The following is a 24,055-nucleotide window of genomic DNA, read 5'->3' on the forward strand; positions in this document are numbered from 1 at the left end:
AAAGGGTAGGTGTCGCGCTATTTTCTCGTTTTAACATGTTCTATCTACACTTCTGTTAAAATGTAATAATCACTTATTCTTCTCTTCTTTCATACTTGACATTAGTTTTGGATGATACCACACATTTAGGAATCGATCCGATACCAAGTAGTTAAATGATCATACAATATAATACCTAATATACCAATACTGATGAAGAAATACTGATGTAAAGGGTAGGTGACCCGCTATTTTCTGTTTTAACATGTTCTAGCTACACTTCTGTTAAAATGTAATAATCACTTATTCTTCTCTTCTTTCATACTTGACATTAGTTTTGGATGATGCCACACATTTAGGAATCGATCCGATACCAAGTAGTTACATGATCATACAATATAATACCTAATATACCAATACTGATGAAGAAATACTGATGTAAAGGGTAGGTGTCGCGCTATTTTCTCGTTTTAACATGTTCTATCTACACTTCTGTTAAAATGTAATAATCACTTATGCTTCTATTCTTTCATACTTGACATTAGTTTTGGATGATGCCACACATTTAGGAATCGATCCGATACCAAGTAGTTACATGATCATACAATATAATACCTAATAAACCAATACTGATGAAGAAATACTGATGTAAAGGGTAGGTGTCGCGCTATTTTCTGTTTTAACATGTTCTAGCTACACTTCTGTTAAAATGTAATAATCACTTATTCTTCTCTTCTTTCATACTTGACATTAGTTTTGGATGATGCCACACATTTAGGAATCGATCCGATACCAAGTAGTTACATGATCATACAATATAATACCTAATATACCAATACTGATGAAGAAATACTGATGTAAAGGGTAGGTGTCGCGCTATTTTTTCGTTTTAATGTGTTCTATTTACACTTCTGTTAAAATGTAATAATCACTTATGCTTCTATTCTTTCATACTTGACATTAGTTTTGGATGATGCCACACATTTAGGAATCGATCCGATACCAAGTAGTTACATGATCATACAATATAATACCTAATATACCAATACTGATGAAGAAATACTGATGTAAAGGGTAGGTGTCGCGCTATTTTCTGTTTTAACATGTTCTAGCTACACTTCTGTTAAAATGTAATAATCACTTATTCTTCTCTTCTTTCATACTTGACATTAGTTTTGGATGATACCACACATTTAGGTATCGATCTGATACCGAGTAGTTACAGGATCATACAATATAATACCTAATATACCAATACTGATGAAGAAATACTGATGTAAAGGGTAGGTGTCGCGCTATTTTCTCGTTTTAACGTGTTCTATCTACACTTCTGTTAAAATGTAATAATCACTTATGCTTCTATTCTTTCATACTTGACATTAGTTTTGGATGATGTCACACATTTAGGAATCGATCCGATACCAAGTTGTTACATGATCATACAATATAATACCTAATATACCAATACTGATGAAGAAATACTGATGTAAAGGGTAGGTGTCGTGCTATTTTCTGTTTCAACATGTTCTAGCTACACTTCTGTTAAAATGTAATAATCACTTATTCTTCTATTCTTTCATACTTGACATTAGTTTTGGATGATGCCACACATTTAGGAATCGATCCGATACCAAGTAGTTGCATGATCATACAATATAATACCTAATATACAAATACTGATGAAGAAATACTGATGTAAAGGGTAGGTGTCGCGCTATTTTCTGTTTTAACGTGTTCTATCTACACTTCTGTTAAAATGTAATAATCACGTATTCTTCTCTTCTTTCATACTTGACATTAGTTTTGGATGATGCCACACATTTAGGAATCGATCCGATACCAAGTAGTTACATGATCATACAATATAATACCTAATATACCAATACTGATGAAGAAATACTGATGTAAAGGGTAGGTGTCGCGCTATTTTCTGTTTTAACATGTTCTATCTACACTTCTGTTAAAATGTAATAATCACTTATGCTTCTATTCTTTCATACTTGACATTAGTTTTGGATGATGCCACACATTTAGGAATCGATCCGATACCAAGTAGTTACATGATCATACAATATAATACCTAATATACCAATACTGATGAAGAAATACTGATGTAAAGGGTAGGTGTCGCGCTATTTTCTGTTTTAACGTGTTCTATCTACACTTCTGTTAAAATGTAATAATCACTTATTCTTCTCTTCTTTGATACTTGACATTAGTTTTGGATGATACCACACATTTAGGTATCGATCTGATACCAAGTAGTTACAGAATCATACAATATAATACCTAATATACCAATACTGATGAAGAAATACTGATGTAAAGGGTAGGTGTCGCGCTATTTTCTCGTTTTAACATGTTCTATCTACACTTCTGTTAAAATGTAATAATCACTTATTCTTCTATTCTTTCATACTTGACATTAGTTTTGGATGATGCCACACATTTAGGAATCGATCCGATACCAAGTAGTTACATGATCATACAATATAATACCTAATATACCAATACTGATGAAGAAATACTGATGTAAAGGGTAGGTGTCGCGCAATTTTTTCGTTTTAACGTGTTCTATCTACACTTCTGTTAAATTTGTAATAATCACTTCTGCTTCTATTCTTTCATACTTGACATTAGTTTTGGATGACGCCACACATTTAGGAATCGATCCGATACCAAGTAGTTACATGATCATACAATACAATACCTAATATACCAATAGTGATGAAGAAATACTGATGTAAAGGGTAGGTGTCGCGCTATTTTCTGTTTTAACATGTTCTATCTACACTTCTGTTAAAATCTGATAACCACTTATTCTATTCTTTCATACTTGACATTAGTTTTGGATGATGCCACACATTTAGGAATCGATCCGATACCAAGTAGTTACATGATCATACAATATAATACCTAATATACCAATACTGATGAAGAAATACTGATGTAAAGGGTAGGTGTCGCGCTATTTTCTGTTTTAACATGTTCTATCTACACTTCTGTTAAAATGTAATAATCACTTATGCTTCTATTCTTTCATACTTGACATTAGTTTTGGATGATGCCACACATTTAGGAATCGATCCGATACCAAGTAGTTACATGATCATACAATATAATACCTAATATACCAATACTGATGAAGAAATACTGATGTAAAGGGTAGGTGTCGCGCTATTTTCTGTTTTAACGTGTTCTATCTACACTTCTGTTAAAATGTAATAATCACGTATTCTTCTCTTCTTTCATACTTGACATTAGTTTTGGATGATGCCACACATTTAGGAATCGATCCGATACCAAGTAGTTACATGATCATACAATATAATACCTAATATACCAATACTGATGAAGAAATACTGATGTAAAGGGTAGGTGTCGCGCTATTTTCTGTTTTAACATGTTCTATCTACACTTCTGTTAAAATGTAATAATCACTTATGCTTCTATTCTTTCATACTTGACATTAGTTTTGGATGATGCCACACATTTAGGAATCGATCCGATACCAAGTAGTTACATGATCATACATTGGTCATATTCATAGTTCTCATGTGTCCAGGGACGTATTTACTGACTTTATAAACAATAAAAAAAAGACAAAAGATGTCTTTCTTTTTCAGACTTACCGTGCATTCTTCACTTTAAGTGAAGGACGAGGCAAAATAAAAGCCAGACCCGACTGTAAACAGTTCAACGTGACGCCAGTCACTTCCCCTTCCCGTCGGCGTCCAGACATCATCTCAAACATCTCCGTAGGGAACGGCGAGATGGCGAAGGCGCACGCAGAGGCCATTCCTGTCATCTGAGAAAGAAAAGGAGGCAAATGAAGACTTTCGGGTGCCCTGCGACGGCTGGCGTCCTCAAACCCACGTGTTTGTCTGCCATGTCCCGCCAAGACATAATAAGCTTATTTGGCTAGCGCTAAGAATTGTGGGATGCGGTTGGATGTCCTCGCTGGTTTGAGCACAGAGGGACAGAGGGACGCTTCTTTGTGCCGTTTGCATCAATTATGAGTGAAAAGACGAGCTGTGCCGTTCCGCACAAGTGGAACGGTCACATTTCTTATTAGTCCTTCATCGCGGGTCTTTTACGCACGAGGAGGCCGCGCTTCTTGGAAGTGGCTTTCACACAAAAACGGCTAATGGCGAGTCAGAGCTGGCAATCAAAGGGCCTTCAAGTAAATATGCCGGAGTCCCGAGCAGATTGCCGTGGCACATTTCTCCCGGGTGGTCTTGTGGCGCTCCAGATCAGACTACTTGTCTAGAGTCTGGTCCTGGAATCCACGGTCTAAGACTTCAAACGTATGGGCGGCATGCTTCACCTGTTTTCTATGCTTTGGTTGGGAATGTAGTCACTAAACCTCCTTACTACTGTTGTTTCCATACCATTAGTTTGGTACCGGTACCAATAAAACATAATACCTAATAAACCAATACTGATGAAGAAATACTGATGTAAAGGGTAGGTGTCGCGCTATTTTCTGTTTAAACATGTTCTATCGACACTTCTGTTAAAATGTAATAATCACTTATTCTTCTCTTCTTTGATACTTGACATTAGTTTTGCATGATACCACACATCTAGGAATCTATCTGTTACAGGATCATACAATACAATATCAAATAAACTAATACTGATGAAGAAATACTGATGTAAAGGGTAGGTGTCGCGCTAGTTTCAGTTTTAACATGTTCTATCGACACTTCTGTTAAAATGTGATAATCACTTATTCTTCTCTTCTTTGATACTTGACATTAGTTTCAGATGATACCACACATTTAGGAATCTATCTGTTACAGGATCATACAATACAATATCAAATAAACAAATACTGATGAAGAAATACTGATGTAAAGGGTAGGTGTCACGCTATTTTATGTTTTAACATGTTCTATCTACACTTCTGTTAAAATGTTATAATCACTTATTCTTCTCTTCTTTCATATTTTACATTAGTTTTGGATGATACCACACATTTAGGAATCTATCTGTTACAGGATCATACAATACAATATCAAATAAACAAATACTGATGAAGAAATACTGATGTAAAGGGTAGGTGTCGCGCTATTTTCTGTTTAAACATGTTCTATCGACACTTCTGTTAAAATGTAATAATCACTTATTCTTCTCTTCTTTCATATTTTACATTAGTTTTGCATGATACCACACATTTAGGAATCTATCTGTTACAGGATCATACAATACAATATCAAATAAACAAATACTGATGAAGAAATACTGATGTAAAGGGTAGGTGTCACGCTATTTTATGTTTTAACATGTTCTATCTACACTTCTGTTAAAATGTAATGATCACTTATTCTTCTCTTCTTTGATACTTGACATTAGTTTTGCATAATACCACACATTTAGGAATCTATCTGTTACAGGATCATACAATACAATATCAAATAAACAAATACTGATGAAGAAATACTGATGTAAAGGGTAGGTGTCACGCTATTTCATGTTTTAACATGTTCTATCTACACTTCTGTTAAAATGTTATAATCACTTATTCTTCTCTTCTTTCATACTTGACATTAGTGGATGATACCACACATTTGGGTATCAATCCTATACATACATTGGCCATATTCAAAGTCCTTATGTGTCCTGAGTTTATAAACATAATATGAATTTCTTTAAAACAAATGTTGTGATGTCAAAAAATATCGACGTAATCATAGTAGTATCAACTAGATAGACTCCAGTACTTGGTATCATTACAGTGGATGTCAGGTATGGCATTTGTTTACATTGTGACGCTAGGTGATCTATTGTATCCTTCTATGGTGTGTAGTGAAGCATGTTTGGCTATTACTCATCCTCCAGTGATAATGCTACTTGTAAGAAACACACTATTTGTCACCATGGAGGCCAGGATTTAGTGATTTAGAAGTAGCTAAAACACTGCCGACTGTGCATGGACATTAGCTGCTACCTAGCTAGAATTTATCTTTCTACTATTTTGTCAACGTTATAAAGGACAAACAGTAAACAATTAGTTTTAATCCACTTGTTCATTTACTGTTAATATCTGCTAATTTTCTGTTTTAACATGTTCTATTTACACTTCTGTTAAAATGTAATAATCACTTATTCTTCTCTTCTTTGATACTTGACATTAGTTTCAGATGATACCACACATTTAGGAATCTATCTGTTACAGGATCATACAATACAATATCAAATAAACAAATACTGATGAAGAAATACTGATGTAAAGGGTAGGTGTCACGCTATTTTATGTTTTAACATGTTCTATCTACACTTCTGTTAAAATGTTATAATCACTTATTCTTCTCTTCTTTCATACTTGACATTAGTGGATGATACCACACATTTGGGTATCAATCCGATACATACATTGGCCATATTCAAAGTCCTTATGTGTCCTGAGTTTATAAACATAATACAAATTTCTTTAAAACAAATGTTGTGATGCCAAAAAATATCGACGTAATCATAGTAGTATCAACTAGATACACTCCAGAACTTGGTATCATTACAGTGGATGTCAGGTATGGCGTTTGTTTACTTTGTGACGCCAGGTGATCTATTGTATCCTTCTACGGTATGTAGTGAAGCACGTTTAGCTATTCCTCCTCCTCCAGTGATAATGCTACTTGTAAGAAACTTACTTTATTTGTCACCATGGAGGCCAGGATTTAGTGATTTAGAAGTAGCTAAAACACTGCTGACTGTGCATGGACATTAGCTGCTAACTAGCTAGCATTTATCTTTCTATTATTTTGTCAACATTGTAAAGGACAAACAGTAAACAATTATTTTTAATCCACTTGTTCATTTACTGTTAATATCTGCTAACTTTCAGTTTTAACATGTTTTATTCACACTTCTGTTAAAATGTAACAATCACTTATTTTTCTCTTCTTTGATACTTGACATTAGTTTTGCATGATACCACACATTTAGGAATCTATCTGTTACAGGATCATACAATACAATATCAAATAAACAAATACTGATGAAGAAATACTGATGTAAAGGGTAGGTGTCACGCTATTTTATGTTTTAACATGTTCTATCTACACTTCTGTTAAAATGTAATAATCACTTATTCTTCTCTTCTTTGATATTTTACATTATTTTGGATGATACCACACATTTAGGTGTCGGTCCGATACATACATTGGCCATATTCAAAGTCCTTATGTTTCCTGAGTTTATAAACATTATATGAATTTCTTTAAAACAAATGTGATGCCAAAAAATATCGACATAATCATAGTAGTATCAACTAGATACACTCCAGTACTTGGTATCATTACAGTGGATGTCAGGTATGGCGTTTGTTTACATTGTGACGCCAGGTGATCTTTTGTATCCTTCTACGGTATGTAGTGAGTGAAGCATGTTTAGCTATTCCTCCTCCTCCAGTGATAATGCTACTTGTAAGAAACTTACTTTATTTGTCACCATGGAGGCCAGGATTTAGTGATTTAGAAGTAGCTAAAACACTGCCGACTGTGCATGGACATTAGCTGCTACCTAGCTAGAATTTATCTTTCTATTATTTTGTCAACATTATAAAGGACAAACAGTAAACAATTAGTTTCAATCCACTTGTTCATTTACTGTTAATATCTGCTAATTTTCTGTTTTAACATGTTCTATTTACACTTCTGTTAAAATGTAATAATCACTTATTCTTCTCTTCTTTGATACTTGACATTAGTTTTGCATAATACCACACATTTAGGAATCTATCTGTTACAAGATCATACAATACAATATCAAATAAACAAATACTGATGAAGAAATACTGATGTAAAGGGTAGGTGTCACGCTATTTTATGTTTTAACATGTTCTATCTACACTTCTGTTAAAATGTTATAATCACTTATTCTTCTCTTCTTTCATACTTGACATTAGTTTTGGATGATACCACACATTTGGGTATCAATCCGATACATACATTGGCCATTTTCAAAGTCCTTATGTGTCCTGAGTTTATAAACATAATATAAATTTCTTTAAAACAAATGTTCTGATGTCAAAAAATATCGACGTGATCATAGTAGTATCAACTAGATACATTCCAGTACTTGGTATCATTACAGTGGATGTCAGGTATGGCATTTGTTTACATTGTGACGCTAGGTGATCTATTGTATCTTTCTACGGTATGTAGTGAAGCATGTTTGGCTATTCCTCCTCCTCCAGTGATAATGCTACTTGTAAGGAACACACTTTATTTGTCACCATGGAGGCCAGGATTTAGTGATTTAGAAGTAGCTAAAACACTGCCGACTGTGCATGGACATTAGCTGCTACCTAGCTAGAATTTATCTTTCTATTATTTTGTCAACATTATAAAGGACAAACAGTAAACCGTTTTAATCCACTTGTTCATTTACTGTTAATATCTGCTAATTTTCAGTTTTAACATGTTTTATTCACACTTCTGTTAAAATGTAACAATCACTTATTCTTCTCTTCTTTGATACTTGACATTAGTTTTGGATGATACCACACATTTAAGTATCGATCTGTTACAGGATCCTAAAATATAATATTAAATAAACCAATACTGATGAAGAAATACTGATATAAAGGGTAGGTGTCATGCTATTTTCTGTTTTAACATGTTCTATCTACACTTCTGTTAAAATGTTATAATCACTTATTCTTCTCTTCTTTGATACTTGACATTAGTTTTGCATGATACCACACATCTAGGAATCTATCTGTTACAGGATCATACAATACAATATCAAATAAACAAATACTGATGAAGAAATACTGATGTAAAGGGTAGGTGTCGCGCTATTTTCTGTTTAAACATGTTCTATCGACACTTCTGTTAAAATGTAATAATCACTTATTCTTCTCTTCTTTGATACTTGACATTAGTTTTGCATGATACCACACATCTAGGAATCTATCTGTTACAGGATCATACAATACAATATCAAATAAACAAATACTGATGAAGAAATACTGATGTAAAGGGTAGGTGTCACGCTATTTTATGTTTTAACATGTTCTATCTACACTTCTGTTAAAATGTAATAATCACTTATTCTTCTCTTCTTTGATACTTGACATTAGTTTTGCATGATACCACACATTTAGGAATCTATCTGTTACAGGATCATACAATACAATATCAAATAAACAAATACTGATGAAGAAATACTGATGTAAAGGGTAGGTGTCACGCTATTTTATGTTTTAACATGTTCTATTTACACTTCTGTTAAAATGTAATAATCACTTATTCTTCTCTTCTTTGATACTTGACATTAGTTTTGCATGATACCACACATTTAGGAATCTATCTGTTACAGGATCATACAATACAATATCAAATAAACAAATACTGATGAAGAAATACTGATGTAAAGGGTAGGTGTCACGCTATTTTATGTTTTAACATGTTCTATCTACACTTCTGTTAAAATGTTATAATCACTTATTCTTCTCCTCTTTCATACTTGACATTAGTGGATGATACCACACATTTGGGTATCAATCCGATACATACATTGGCCATATTCAAAGTCCTTATGTGTCCTGAGTTTATAAACATAATATAAATTTCTTTAAAACAAATGTTGTGATGTCAAAAAATATCGACGTAATCATAGTAGTATCAACTAGATACACTCCAGTACTTGGTATCATTACAGTGGATGTCAGGTATGGCGTTTGTTTACATTGTGACGCCAGGTGAGCTATTGTATCCTTCTACGGTGTGTAGTGAAGCATGTTTAGCTATTCCTCATACTCCAGTGATAATGCTACTTGTAAGAAACTTACTTTATTTGTCACCATGGAGGCGAGGATTTAGTGATTTAGAGGTAGCTAAAACACTGCCGACTGTGCATGGACATTAGCTGCTATCTAGCTAGAATTTATCTTTCTATTATTTTGTCAACATTATAAAGGACAAACAGTAAACAATTATTTTTAATCTACTTGTTCATGTACTGTTAATATCTGCTAATTTTCTGTTTTAACATGTTCTATTTACACTTCTGTTAAAATGTAATAATCACTTATTCTTCTCTTCTTTGATACTTGACATTAGTTTTGCATGATACCACACATCTAGGAATCTATCTGTTACAGGATCATACAATACAATATCAAATAAACAAATACTGATGAAGAAATACTGATGTAAAGGGTAGGTGTCGAGCTATTTTCTGTTTTAACGTGTTCTATCTACACTTCTGTTAAAATGTAATGATCACTTATTCCTCTCTTCTTTCATAGTTGACATTAGTTTTGCATGATACCACACATTTAGGAAGCTATCTGTTACAGGATCATACAATACAATATCAAATAAACCAACACTGATGAAGAAATACTGATGTAAAGGGTAGGTGTCACGCTATTTTATGTTTTAACATGTTCTATCTACACTTCTGTTAAAATGTAATAATCACTTATTCTTCTATTCTTTGATACTTGACATTAGTGGATGATACCACACATTTGGGTATCAATCCGATACATTCATTGGCCATATTCAAAGTCCTTATGTGTCCTGAGTTTATAAACATTATATGAATTTCTTTAAAACAAATGTTGTGATGTCAAAAAATATCGACGTAATCATAGTAGTATCAACTAGATACACTCCAGTACTTGGTATCATTACAGTGGATGTCAGGTATGGCGTTTGTTTACATTGTGACGCCAGGTGATCTTTTGTATCCTTCTATGGTGTGTAGTGAAGCATGTTGAGTTATTCCTCCTCCTCCAGTGATAATGCTACTTGTAAGAAACTTACTTTATTTGTCACCATGGAGGCGAGGATTTAGTGATTTAGAAGTAGCTAAAACACTGCCGACTGTGCATGGACATTAGCTGCTACCTAGCTAGGATTTATCTTTCTATTATTTTGTCAACATTATAAAGGACAAACAGTAAACAATTATTTTTAATCTACTTGTTCATGTACTGTTAATATCTGCTAATTTTCAGTTTTAACATGTTTTATTCACACTTCTGTTAAAATGTAACAATCACTTATTCTTCTCTTCTTTGATACTTGACATTAGTTTTGGATGATACCACACATTTAGGTATCGATCCGATACAGGATCCTAAAATATAACATTAAATAAACCAATACTGATGAAGAAATACTGATGTAAAGGGTAGGTGTCACGCTATTTTCTGTTTTAACATGTTCTATCTACACTTCTGTTAAAATGTAATAATCACTTATTCTTCTATTCTTTCATACTTGACATTAGTTTTGGATGATACCACACATTTAAGTATCGATCCGATACATGCATTGGTCATATTCAAAGTCCTTATGTGTCCCGAGTTTATAAACATAATATGAATTTTTTAACAAATGTGATGCCAAAAAATATCGACGTAATTATAGTAGAATTGACCAGATACACTCCTGTATTTGGTATCATTACAGTGGATGTCAGGTGTGGATCCACCCATGGCGTTTGTTTACATTTTGACGGCGGTGAGCTACTGTATCCTCCTACGCCGTATAGTCAAGCATGTTTACCTATTCCTCGTCCTCCAGTGATAATTATACCTGCAAGAAACTTACTTTATTTGTCGCCATGGAGGCCAGGATTTGTGACTTTGAAGTAGCTAAAACACTGTGGATGGACGTTAGCCGCTAGCTAGCTAGCCATGTCTTCAAGCACCTCTTCCTGAGGGTGTTTCGGTGTTATAACTTCACCTGTTTCGTTAGTTTTTACGCCAAAATGCGGCCATTCTCCCTTTCCTGTCTACAAACTTCCTCTGCTTGTAAGTACTCTGTGTGCGCGCTGCCGAACATGCTCCTCTGCTCGTGAAACTAGCAACGTCACCATGCGACGACGACGGGGGCTGGTGGACCGGTACCTTTCAGAGGTGGTATAGTACTGAATATGATTGATTAGTATAGGGGTACTACACTAGTACCGGTATACCGTACAACCCTAGTCGGGACTAACTGGTCCAATTAGAATAATGCATCATGTTGGACAGCGAGAAGGTACAAACATCTAAAATAATGTACAGTGCAAACTATAACCTGCTACCTGTATGTGGTATTTAATCATTTGATATGTATTACTTGATGCTGTTACCTGATTGGCTGATCACTGATCACTTCCTGCGTTGCTTGGTGACCAGAGAGCGGAGGCCATTGTTCCTTGCTTCCTTACTTCCGCTTCCTTCTGAAAAAGAAAAAGAAATTAGGGGCGGGCAAATTAATGCGTTCATTACGAGTTAACTCATCAATCTATTTTGCTGAAAGATGTCAGTGCATGAAATCTAGGTCTAAGTGAGACCTACATAGAGGTTTTTGTTTCATGTCGCTACGACATTCCTACTGGAAGTTACAGGCAGTTGTGTCTGTGTTTTCTTCCTAGGGGGCGCTAGAACACAATTTTGAGTTTGGGGGTTTTTTTTTTTTTTTTATTAAATCGCAATGTTCGCCAGTCCTGATGTGTGTGTCAAATTTGGTGAGTTTTGAAGCATGTAACGGGGGTCAAATTACAGCTCAAAGAGGCAAAGGTGAGTGTTTTTACAAAACTTTTGTTTTGAAGGGGGAGTTGCAAACTTCCTGTTGATTTTTGCTGAAGGATGTCAGTGCATGAAATCTAGGTCTAAGTGAGACCTACATAGAGGTTTTTGTTTCATGTCGCTACGACATTCCTACTGGAAGTAACAGGCAGTTGTGTCTGTGTTTTCTTCCTAGGGGGCGCTAGAACACAATTTTGAGTTTGGGGGTTTTTTGTTTTTTTTTATTAAATCGCAATGTTCGCCAGTCCTGATGTGTGTGTCAAATTTGGTGAGTTTTGAAGCATGTAACGGGGGTCAAATTACAGCTCAAAGAGGCAAAGGTGAGTGTTTTTACAAAACTTTTGTTTTGAAGGGGGAGTTGCAAACTTCCTGTTGATTTTTGCTGAAGGATGTCAGTGCATGAAATCTAGGTCTAAGTGAGACCTACATAGAGGTTTTTGTTTCATGTCGCTACGACATTCCTACTGGAAGTTACAGGCAGTTGTGTCTGTGTTTTCTTCCTAGGGGGCGCTAGAACACAATTTTGAGTTTGGGGGGTTTTTTTTTTTTTTTATTAAATCGCAATGTTCGCCAGTCCTGATGTGTGTGTCAAATTTGGTGAGTTTTGAAGCATGTTACGGGGGTCAAATTACAGCTCAAAGAGGCAAAGGTGAGTGTTTTTAAAAAACTTTTGTTTTGAAGGGGGAGTTGCAAACTTCCTGTTGATTTTTGCTGAAGGATGTCAGTGTATGAAATCTAGGTCTAAGTGAGACCTACATAGAGGTTTTTGTTTCATGTCGCTACGACATTCCTACTGGAAGTTACAGGCAGTTGTGTCTGTGTTTTCTTCCTAGGGGGCGCTAGAACACAATTTTGAGTTTGGGGGTTTTTGTTTTTTTTTATTAAATCGCAATGTTCGCCAGTCCTGATGTGTGTGTCAAATTTGGTGAGTTTTGAAGCATGTTACGGGGGTCAAATTACAGCTCAAAGAGGCAAAGGTGAGTGTTTTTAAAAAACTTTTGTTTTGAAGGGGGAGTTGCAAACTTCCTGTTGATTTTTGCTGAAGGATGTCAGTGTATGAAATCTAGGTCTAAGTGAGACCTACATAGAGGTTTTTGTTTCATGTCGCTACGACATTCCTACTGGAAGTTACAGGCAGTTGTGTCTGTGTTTTCTTCCTAGGGGGCGCTAGAACACAATTTTGAGTTTGGGGGTTTTTGTTTTTTTTTATTAAATCGCAATGTTCGCCAGTCCTGATGTGTGTGTCAAATTTGGTGAGTTTTGAAGCATGTTACGGGGGTCAAATTACAGCTCAAAGAGGCAAAGGTGAGTGTTTTTAAAAAACTTTTGTTTTGAAGGGGGAGTTGCAAACTTCCTGTTGATTTTTGCTGAAGGATGTCAGTGCATGAAATCTAGGTCTAAGTGAGACCTACATAGAGGTTTTTGTTTCATGTCGCTACGACATTCCTACTGGAAGTAACAGGCAGTTGTGTCTGTGTTTTCTTCCTAGGGGGCGCTAGAACACAATTTTGAGTTTGGGTTTTTTTTTTTTTTTTTTATTAAATCGCAATGTTCGCCAGTCCTGATGTGTGTGTAACTTTTGTTTAAAATGCGGTTTTCCTTTCGGAGTTGACGTGTCAGTTTTAGCGAGGCGTCCTAATGCGTGCGTGTACGTGACAGGCCTTTGTCTTCATGCGGGGAAGTTGCCGGTTGTATTCCCAGCGGCGCGCTGGCTCTCCCGGGCATCGAACACGAGGCTTTAATGTACACTCACGCCCCATCTACCTTGTCCTCCATTACCTTCCTCTCTCCCGTCTCATGCACACTTCACCTCCGGCCCCATGCTGGCCGCCGCTATTTATTGAATACATCTTTTTTTTACTCGCCTACATTTTTCCACCTGAGCTGGCGCTTGCAACTTTTATGGCGGCCCGCTTTCCTCTCGCCGCGCACGCACTCACGCGGAGGCTGAAATGAAGCATCCAGGAACATTGTTCTTCTGTTTATATTATTTAAAAGGGGTGGCCCCCGCTCTCCCCCCCCTCATGAAAAAATAACAACAAGTCGATGGCGGACCACCTGCTGTGAGGAGGGGCTGTGTAAACAACCACCTGATCGGGGAAACCATCTATTATTTAAAGACTTTTTTCCCGGACTACATCCACCTTTTGGCCGCCACAATTTACGGGACGGGGAGACGTGAAGCGGAGAAATTGACAATAAATAACTGCGATATGTTGTTACTTAAATGTGTGAATGTTTACTTCCCTGTGATCACACAATGATTGATGAGTTCCAGAATAAACCCAATCCTTTTTCTTGCATCGACGATAAAATGGTGGATCCCGACTGTAGTTGTATCCGGGTTAACGAACTTGATTTCTTTTCTTTTCCTCCGCAGACAAAACTTTTCCTTTCTTTGGTCGTTTTGAAGTGTAAATGTTTTACTTGTCGTTGTGCAGACACTTGTGATTTAGGGCTATATAAATAAACATTGATTGATTGATTGAAACTTCCCAGTGATCACGTAATGATTGATGAGTTCGAGAATAAACCCACTCCTTTTTCTTGCAAAGATGATGGAATGGTCGATCCCGACTGTAGTTGTATCTTTTCTTTGCCTCCTCAGACAAAAATTTTCCTTTCTTTGGTCATTTTGGAGTGTAAATGTTTTCCTTCCCAGTGATCACACAATGATTGACTAGCGCCAGAATAAACCCACTCCTTTTTCTTGCAAAGACGATAGAATGGTCGATCCCGACTGTAGTTGTATCCGGGGTAACCTCCGTTGTTTCTTTTCTTTGCCTCCTCAGACAAAAATTTTCCTTTCTTTGGTCATTTTGGAGTGTAAATGTTTTCCTTCCCAGTGATCACACAATGATTGACGAGGGCCAGAATAAACCGACTCCTTTTTCTTGCATCGACGATAAAATGGTGGATCCCGACTGTAGTTGTATCCGGGTTAACGTCCTTGATTTCTTTTCTTTGCCTCTGCAGACAAAAGTTTTCCTTTCTTTGGTCGTTTTGGAGTGTAAATGTTTTACTTCCCAGTGATCACACAATGATTGACAAGGGCCAGAATAAACCGACTCCTTTTTCTTGCATCGACGATAAAATGGTGGATCCCGACTGTAGTTGTATCCGGGGTAACGAACTTGATTTCTTTTCTTTGCCTCTGCAGACAAAACTTTTCCTTTCTTTGGTCGTTTTGAAGTGTAAATGTTTTACTTGTCGTTGTGCAGACACTTGTGATTTAGGGCTATATAAATAAACATTGATTGATTGATTGAAACTTCCCAGTGCTCACGTAATGATTGATGAGTTCGAGAATAAACCCACTCCTTTTTCTTGCAAAGACGATGGAATGGTCGATCCCGACTGTAGTTGTATCCGGGGTAACCTCCGTTGTTTCTTTTCTTTGCCTCCTCAGACAAAAAATTTCCTTTCTTTGGTCATTTTGGAGTGTAAATGTTTTACTTCCCAGTGATCACACAATGATTGACAAGCGCCAGAATAAACCCACTCCTTTTTCTTGCAAAGACGATAGAATGGTCGATCCCGACTGTAGTTGTATCCGGGGTAACCTCCGTTGTTTCTTTTCTTTGCCTCCTCAGACAAAAATTTTCCTTTCTTTGGTCGTTTTGGAGTGTAAATGTTTTACTTCCCAGTGATCACACAATGATTGATGAGCGCTAGAATAAACCCACTCCTTTTTCTTGCAAAGACGATAAAATAGTCGATCCCGACTGTAGTTGTATCCGGGTTAACGTCCTTGATTTCTTTTCTTTTTTGTTTCATGTCGCTACGACATTCCTACTGGAAGTTACAGGCAGTTGTATGTGTTTTCTTCCTAGGGGCGCTAGAACATAATTTTGAGTTTTGGGGTTTGTTTTTTTTGATTAAATTGCAATGTTCGTCAGTCCTGAAGTGTGTGTCAAATTTAGTGAGTTTTGAAGCATGTAACGGGGGTCACATTATAGCTCAAAGAGGCAAAGGTGAGTGTTTTTACAAAACTTTTGTTTTGAAGGGGGAGTTGCAAACTTCCTGTTGATTTTTGCTGAAGGATGTCAGTGTATGAAATCTAGGTCTAAGTGAGACCTACATAGAGGTTTTTGTTTTATGTCGCTACGACATTCCTACTGGAAGTTACAGGCAGTTGTGTCTGTGTTTTCCTCCTAGGGGGCGCCAGAACACAATTTTGAGTTTTGGGGTTAGGTTTTTTTTTAATTAAATCGCAATGTTCGCCAGTCCTGAAGTGTGTGTCAAATTTAGTGAGTTTTGAAGCATGTTACGGGGGTCAAATTACAGCTCAAAGAGGTAAAGGTGAGTGTTTTTACAAAACTTTTGTTTTGAAGGCGGAGTTACAAAACTTCTTGTTGATTTTTGCTGAAGGATGTCAGTGTATGAAATCTAGGTCTAAGTGAGACCTACATAGAGGTTTTTGTTTCATGTTGCTACGACATACCTACTGGAAGTTACAGGCAGTTGTGTCTGTGTTTTCTTCCTAGGGGTCGCTAGAACACAATTTTGAGTTTTTTTTTATTTTTTTTATTAAATCGCAATGTTCGCCAGTCCTGATGTGTGTGTCAAATTTGGTGAGTTTTGAAGCATGTTACGGGGGTCAAATTACAGCTCAAAGGGGCAAAGGTGAGTGTTTTTACAAAACTTTTGTTTTGAAGGGGGAGTTGCAAACTTCCTGTTGATTTTTCCTGAAGGATGTCAGTGTATGAAATCTAGGTCTAAGTGAGACCTACATAGAGGTGTTTGTTTCATGTCGCTACGACATTCCTACTGGAAGTTACAGGCAGTTGTATGTGTTTTCTTCCTAGGGGGCACTAGAACACAATTTTGAGTTTTGGGGTTTGTTTTTTTTAATTAAATCGCAATGTTTGCCAGTCCTGATGTGTGTGTCAAATTTGGTGAGTTTTAAAGCATGTTACGGGGGTCAAATTACAGCTCAAAGAGTCAAAGGTGAGTGTTTTTACAAAACTTTTGTTTTGAAGGGGGAGTTGCAAACTTCCTGTTGATTTTTGCTGAAGGATGTCAGTGTATGAAATCTAGGTCTAAGTGAGACCTACATAGAGGTTTTTGTTTCATGTCGCTACAACATTCTTACTGGAAGTTACAGGCAGTTGTATGTGTTTTCTTCCTAGGGGGCGCTAGAACACAATTTTGAGTTTTGGAGTTTGTTTTTTTTTGATTAAATTGCAATGTTCGCCAGTCCTGATGTGTGTGTCAAATTTGGTGAGTTTTGAAGCATGTTACGGGTGTCAAATTACAGCTCAAAGAGGCAAAAGTGAGTGTTTTTACAAAACTTTTGTTTTGAAGGGGGAGTTGCAAACTTCCTGTTGATTTTTGCTGAAGGATGTCAGTGTAGGAAATCTAGGTCTAAGTGAGACCTACATAGAGGTTTTTATTTCATGTCGCTACGACATTCCTACTGGAAGTTACAGGCAGTTGTATGTGTTTTCTTCCTTGGGGGCGCTAGAACACAATTTTGAGTTTTGGGGTTTGTTTTTTTTGATTAAATTGCAATGTTCGCCAGTCCTGATGTGTGTGTCAAATTTGGTGAGTTTTGAAGCATGTTACGGGGGTCAAATTACAGCTCAAAGAGTCAAAGGTGAGTGTTTTTACAAAACTTTTGTTTTGAAGGGGGAGTTGCAAACTTCCTGTTGATTTTTCCTGAAGGATGTCAGTGTATGAAATCTAGGTCTAAGTGAGACCTACATAAAGGTTTTTGTTTCATGTCGCTACGACATTCCTACTGGAAGTTACAGGCAGTTGTGTCTGTGTTTTCTTCCTAGGGGGCACTAGAACACAATTTTGAGTTTTGGGGTTTTTTGTTTTTTTTATTAAATCGCAATGTTCGCCAGTCCTGATGTGTGTGTCAAATTTGGTGAGTTTTGAAGCATGTAACGGGGGTCACATTACAGCTCAAAGAGGCAAAGGTGAGTGTTTTTACAAAACTTTTGTTTTGAAGGGGGAGTTGAAAACTTCCTGTTGATTTTTGCTGAAGGATGTCAGTGTATGAAATCTAGGTCTAAGTGAGACCTACATAGAGGTTTTTGTTTCATGTTGCTACGACATACCTACTGGAAGTTACAGGCAGTTATGTCTGTGTTTTCTTCCTAGGGGGCGCTAGAACACAATTTTGAGTTTTGGGGTTGTTGTTTTTTTTTTTTATTAAACCGCAATGTTCGCCAATCCTGATGTGTGTGTCAAATTTGGTGAGTTTTGAAGCATGTTACGGGGGTCAAATTACAGCTCAAAGAGGCAAAGGTGAGTGTTTTTACAAAACTTTTGTTTTGAAGGGGGAGTTGCAAACTTCCTGTTGATTTTTCCTGAAGGATGTCAGTGTATGAAATCTAGGTCTAAGTGAGACCTACATAGAGGTTTTTGTTTCATGTCGCTATGACATTCCTACTGGAAGTTACAGGCAGTTGTGTCTGTGTTTTCTTCCTAGGGGGCGCTAGAACACAATTTTGAGTTTTGGGTGTTTTTTTTTTTTTTTATTAAATCGCAATGTTCGCCAGTCCTGATGTGTGTGTCAAATTTAGTGAGTTTTGAAGCATGTTACGAGGGTCAAATTACAGCTCAAAGGGGCAAAGGTGAGTGTTTTTACAAAACTTTTGTTTTGAAGGGGGAGTTGCAAACTTCCTGTTGATTTTTGCTGAAGGATGTCAGTGTATGAAATCTAGGTCTAAGTGAGACCTACATAGAGGTTTTTGATTCATGTCGCTACGACATTCCTACTGGAAGTTACAGGCAGTTGTGTCTGTGTTTTCTTCCTAGGGGGCACTAGAACACAATTTTGAGTTTTGGGGTTAGGTTTTTTGGATCAAATTTGGTGAGTTTTGAAGCATGTTACGTGGGTCAAATTACAGCTCAAAGAGGCGGAATAATAATAAAGAAAGAAAGAATAAAATGCTAGAAATTCAATAGGGTCCTCTGTCCCAAAGAGGCATTCGGTCCCCAAATAGAAATAAAAGCATGAAAGCACTGGATAAAACTGCATTGAAATGAGATAAAAGCGATGCTAAAAAGGTGGATTTTTAGTCCCGTCCTAAAACGGTGGAGCGACTGCGGTGCTCGAAGACGGTCAGGAGAGCGCTCCAGTCCAACAGAAAGCCTGAAGGCCCATTGTTGTTAAGTTGAAATAATATCTACATCCTCACAATCCTCAGTATCGACTCCTGCTTCCATCCGGCGCTTATCTTCTTAGCAGCTTTTTTTTTTTGTTTTTTTGGGGGGGGCCGGCGGGGGTTGGCCTGAGCAGCCAATCAGGGAGGGGAGCAGCAGAGCACAGTTTGGGGTGGCGCCACACCTCGCCGCTAATTCCAGGGTAAGCAGAAACGCCCGACAGGGGCGCAGCGTCGCCATGGCAACAGCTGAAATAATCAGTGGTCCTGACCCGCCACTCTCCAGCCAGCGTGGGACAAATATGACCTTTGTGCTGGCATCAAACACCACATTCCACGCGGCCTTTGCAAAAGCCTCAGGACAATGGCGACTCTTCTGGAGCGTTTCTGTCGCAGACGCTCGGATAAAACATTTTTCTTCCTCCCTCCCCTGTTCCGAGTCTGCGAGAATGCGAGGGAAGACGGGCGAGGCGGGTCCATCAGGCGAGATGGAAAGATCGGCTATTTTCCCGGCCATCAGTTCCCTTTGATATTCTTAGATGAGAGCACGTATCAAACATTTTAAATGATGCTTGAAATACCACTCGCTTGACTTTGATGTCACAGGCAATTAAATCCAACCTTACCCCCTTTCTCCGGCGTTAATAACAGCAATCTGGCCGGGGCCCGCCGCCTAATTAATATGTGCTATTTGTCACTTTGCCTTGACACATGTATATCAAAGTGGGGGAGGGACGGGGGAGGGGGCGTTCAAGTACTGGAGGCTGCCTTTTGTGGCAAAGGTAACGCGCCTCGCTGCTTAGCAACCGTGCAGGTGTGGCGCCACTCCACCAGTCCTACCTTTTGTAAGCATTGTCATAGTGCGCTTGTTTCCCAATAACAATGATACAAGTGTCTATATTAGCCTACTATCAAAATGACTTTACAAGTCTTATATAAGTGTTATAATGAGGACAACACATGATGAAAGTGTCTATATTAGCCTACTATCAAAATGACAAAGTCTTATATAAGTGTTATAATGAACACAACACATGATGAAAGTGTCTATATTAGCTATATTAGCCTACTATCAAAATGACTAAAAGTCTTATATAAGTGTTATAATGAAGACAACACATGATGAAAGTGTCTATATTAGCCTACTATCAAAATAATAAGTCTTATATAAGTGTTATAATGAAGGCAACACATGATGAAAGTGTCTATATTAGCTATATTAGCCTACTATCAAAATGACTTTAAAAGTCTTAAGTGTTATAATGAAGACAACACATGATGAAAGTGTCTATTAGCTATATTAGCCTACTATCAAAATGACTAAAAGTCTTATATAAGTGTTATAATGAAGACAACACATGATGAAAGTGTCTATTAGCTATATTAGCCTACTATCAAAATGACTAAAAGTATTATATAAGTGTTATAATGAAGACAACACATGATGAAAGTGTCTATATTAGCCTACTATCAAAATGACTAAAAGTCTTATATAAGTGTTATAATGAAGACAACACATGATGAAAGTGTCTATATTAGCCTACTATCAAAATAATAAGTCTTATATAAGTGTTATAATGAAGGCAACACATGATGAAAGTGTCTATATTAGCTATATTAGCCTACTATCAAAATGACTTTAAAAGTCTTAAGTGTTATAATGAAGACAACACATGATGAAAGTGTCTATTAGCTATATTAGCCTACTATCAAAATGACTAAAAGTATTATATAAGTGTTATAATGAAGACAACACATGATAAAAGTGTCTATATTAGCCTACGATCAAAATGACTTTAAAAGTCTTAAGTGTTATAATGAAGACAACACATGATGAAAGTGTCTATATTAGCCTACTATCAAAATGACTTCAATAGTCTTATATAAGTGTTATAATGAAGGCATCATGATGTGTCTATATTAGCTATATAAGTCTACTATCAAAATTACTTTAAAAGTCTTATATAAGTGTTATAATGAAGACAACACATGATGAAAGTGTCTATATTAGCTATATTAGCCTACTATCAAACTGACTTCAAAAGTCTTTTATAAGTGTTATAATGAAGGCAACACATGATGAAAGTGTCTATATTAGCTTACTATCAAATTGACTTTACAAGTCATATATAAGTGTTATAATGAAGGCATCATGATGTGTCTATATTAGCCTACTATCAAAATTACTTTAAAAGTCTTATATAAGTGTTATAATGAAGACAACACATAATGAAAGTGTCAATATTAGTCTACTATCAAACTGACTATAAAAGTCTTATATAAGTGTTATAATGAAGACAACACATGATAAAAGTGTCTATATTAGCCTATGATCAAAATGACTTTAAAAGTCTTAAGTGTTATAATGAAGACAACACATGATGTAAGTGTCTATATTAGCCTACTATCAAAATGACTTTAAAAGTCTTAAGTGTTATAATGAAGGCAACACATGATGTGTCTATATTAGCTATATAAGTCTACTATCAAAATGACTTTAAAAGTCTTATATAAGTGTTATAATGAAGACAACACATGATGAAAGTGTCTATATTAGCCTACTATCAAAATGACTTTAAAAGTCTTATATAAGTGTTATAATGAAGGCAACACATGATGAAAGTGTCTATATTAGCCTACTATCAAAATGACTTTACAATTCCTATATAAGTCTTAGAATGAAGACAACACATGATTTAAGTGTCTATAGTAGCTATATTAGCCTACTATCAAAATGGCTTTAAAAGTCTTATATAAGTGTTATAATGAAGACAACACATAATGAAAGTGTCAATATTAGTCTACTATCAAACTGACTTTAAAAGTCTTATATAAGTGTTATAATGAAGGCAACACATGATGAAAGTGTCTATATTAGCCTACTATCAAAATGACTTTAAAAGTCTTAACTGTTATGAGGACAACACATGATGTGTCTGTATTAGCCTACTATCAAAATTACTTTAATAGTCTTATATAAGTGTAATAATGAAGGCAACACATGATGTGTCTATATTAGCTACAGTAGCCTACTATCAAAATGACTTTAAAAGTCTTATATAAGTGTTATAATGAAGACAACACATAATGAAAGTGTCTATATTAGTTATATTAGCCTACTATCAACATGATTTTACAAGTCGTATATAAGTGTTGTAATGAAGACAACACATGATGTGTCTATATTAGCCTACTATGAAAATGACTTTACAATTCCTATATAAGTCTTAGAATGAAGACAACATGATTTAAGTGTCTATATTAGCTATATTAGCCTACTATCAAAATGACTTTAAAAGTCTTATATAAGTGTTACAATGAAGGCAACACATGATGAAAGTGTCTATATTAGCCTACTATCAAAATGACTTTACAATTCCTATATAAGTCTTAGAATGAAGACAACACATGATGTAAGTGTCTATATTAGCCTACTATCAAAATGGCTTTAAAAGTCTTATATAAGTGTTATAATGAAGGCAACACTTGGTGTAAGTGTCTGTATTAGCTTACTATAAAAATTAGTTTAAAAGTCTTATATAAGCGTTATGAAGAAATCACATGATGTGTCTATATTAGCCTACTATGAAAATGACTTTACAATTCCTATATAAGTCTTAGAATGAAGACAACATGATTTAAGTGTCTATATTAGCTATATTAGCCTACTATCAAAATGACTTTAAAAGTCTTATATAAGTGTTACAATGAAGGCAACACATGATGAAAGTGTCTATATTAGCCTACTATCAAAATGACTTTACAATTCCTATATAAGTCTTAGAATGAAGACAACACATGATGTAAGTGTCTATATTAGCCTACTATCAAAATGGCTTTAAAAGTCTTATATAAGTGTTATAATGAAGGCAACACTTGGTGTAAGTGTCTGTATTAGCCTACTATCAAAAATACTTTAAAAGTCTTATATAAGTTTTATAATGAAGAAAAAACACGATTCGTCAATATTAGCTATATTAACCTACTATCAAAATTGCTTTAAGTCTTATACAAGTATTATAATGAATACAACACGTGATGTGTTTATATTAGCCTACAATCAAAATGACTAAAAAAGTCTTATATAAGTGTTATAATGAAGAAAAAACACGATGTGTCTATATTAGCTATATTATCCTACTATCTAAATTGCTTTAAAAGTCGTATACAAGTATTATAATGAATACAACACGTGATGTAAGTATCTATATTAGTTGTATTAGCCTACAATCAAAATTACTATAAAAGTCTTATATAAGTGTTATAATGTAGGCAACACATGATGTAAGTGTCTATATTAGCCTACTATTAAAATGACTAAAAAAGTCTTATATAAGTGTTATAATGAAGACAACACATGATGTGTCTATATTAGTTATATTAACCTACTATTAAAATGACTTTAAAAGTCCTATACAAG

The 24,055-nt window shown here is 35.8% G+C and overlaps 1 long non-coding RNA gene across 2 annotated transcripts in view; it reads right to left on the bottom strand.

The window, feature by feature from the left end:
• The window catches only part of LOC133569810 (uncharacterized), an 84,949-nt gene that overhangs the window by 35,850 nt on the left and 25,044 nt on the right, over positions 1-24,055 (bottom strand). For both annotated transcript variants that reach the window (XR_009809919.1, XR_009809918.1), the window contains exons 3-4: positions 12,079-12,168; positions 3,612-3,787 (exon numbers count right to left, since the gene is read on the bottom strand). This is a non-coding gene — a long non-coding RNA (uncharacterized LOC133569810). The remainder of the gene's footprint in view (positions 1-3,611; positions 3,788-12,078; positions 12,169-24,055) is intronic.

The sequence above is a fragment of the Nerophis ophidion genome, linkage group LG15 (assembly GCF_033978795.1).
Source record: "Nerophis ophidion isolate RoL-2023_Sa linkage group LG15, RoL_Noph_v1.0, whole genome shotgun sequence".
Classification (NCBI taxonomy): domain Eukaryota; kingdom Metazoa; phylum Chordata; class Actinopteri; order Syngnathiformes; family Syngnathidae; genus Nerophis; species Nerophis ophidion.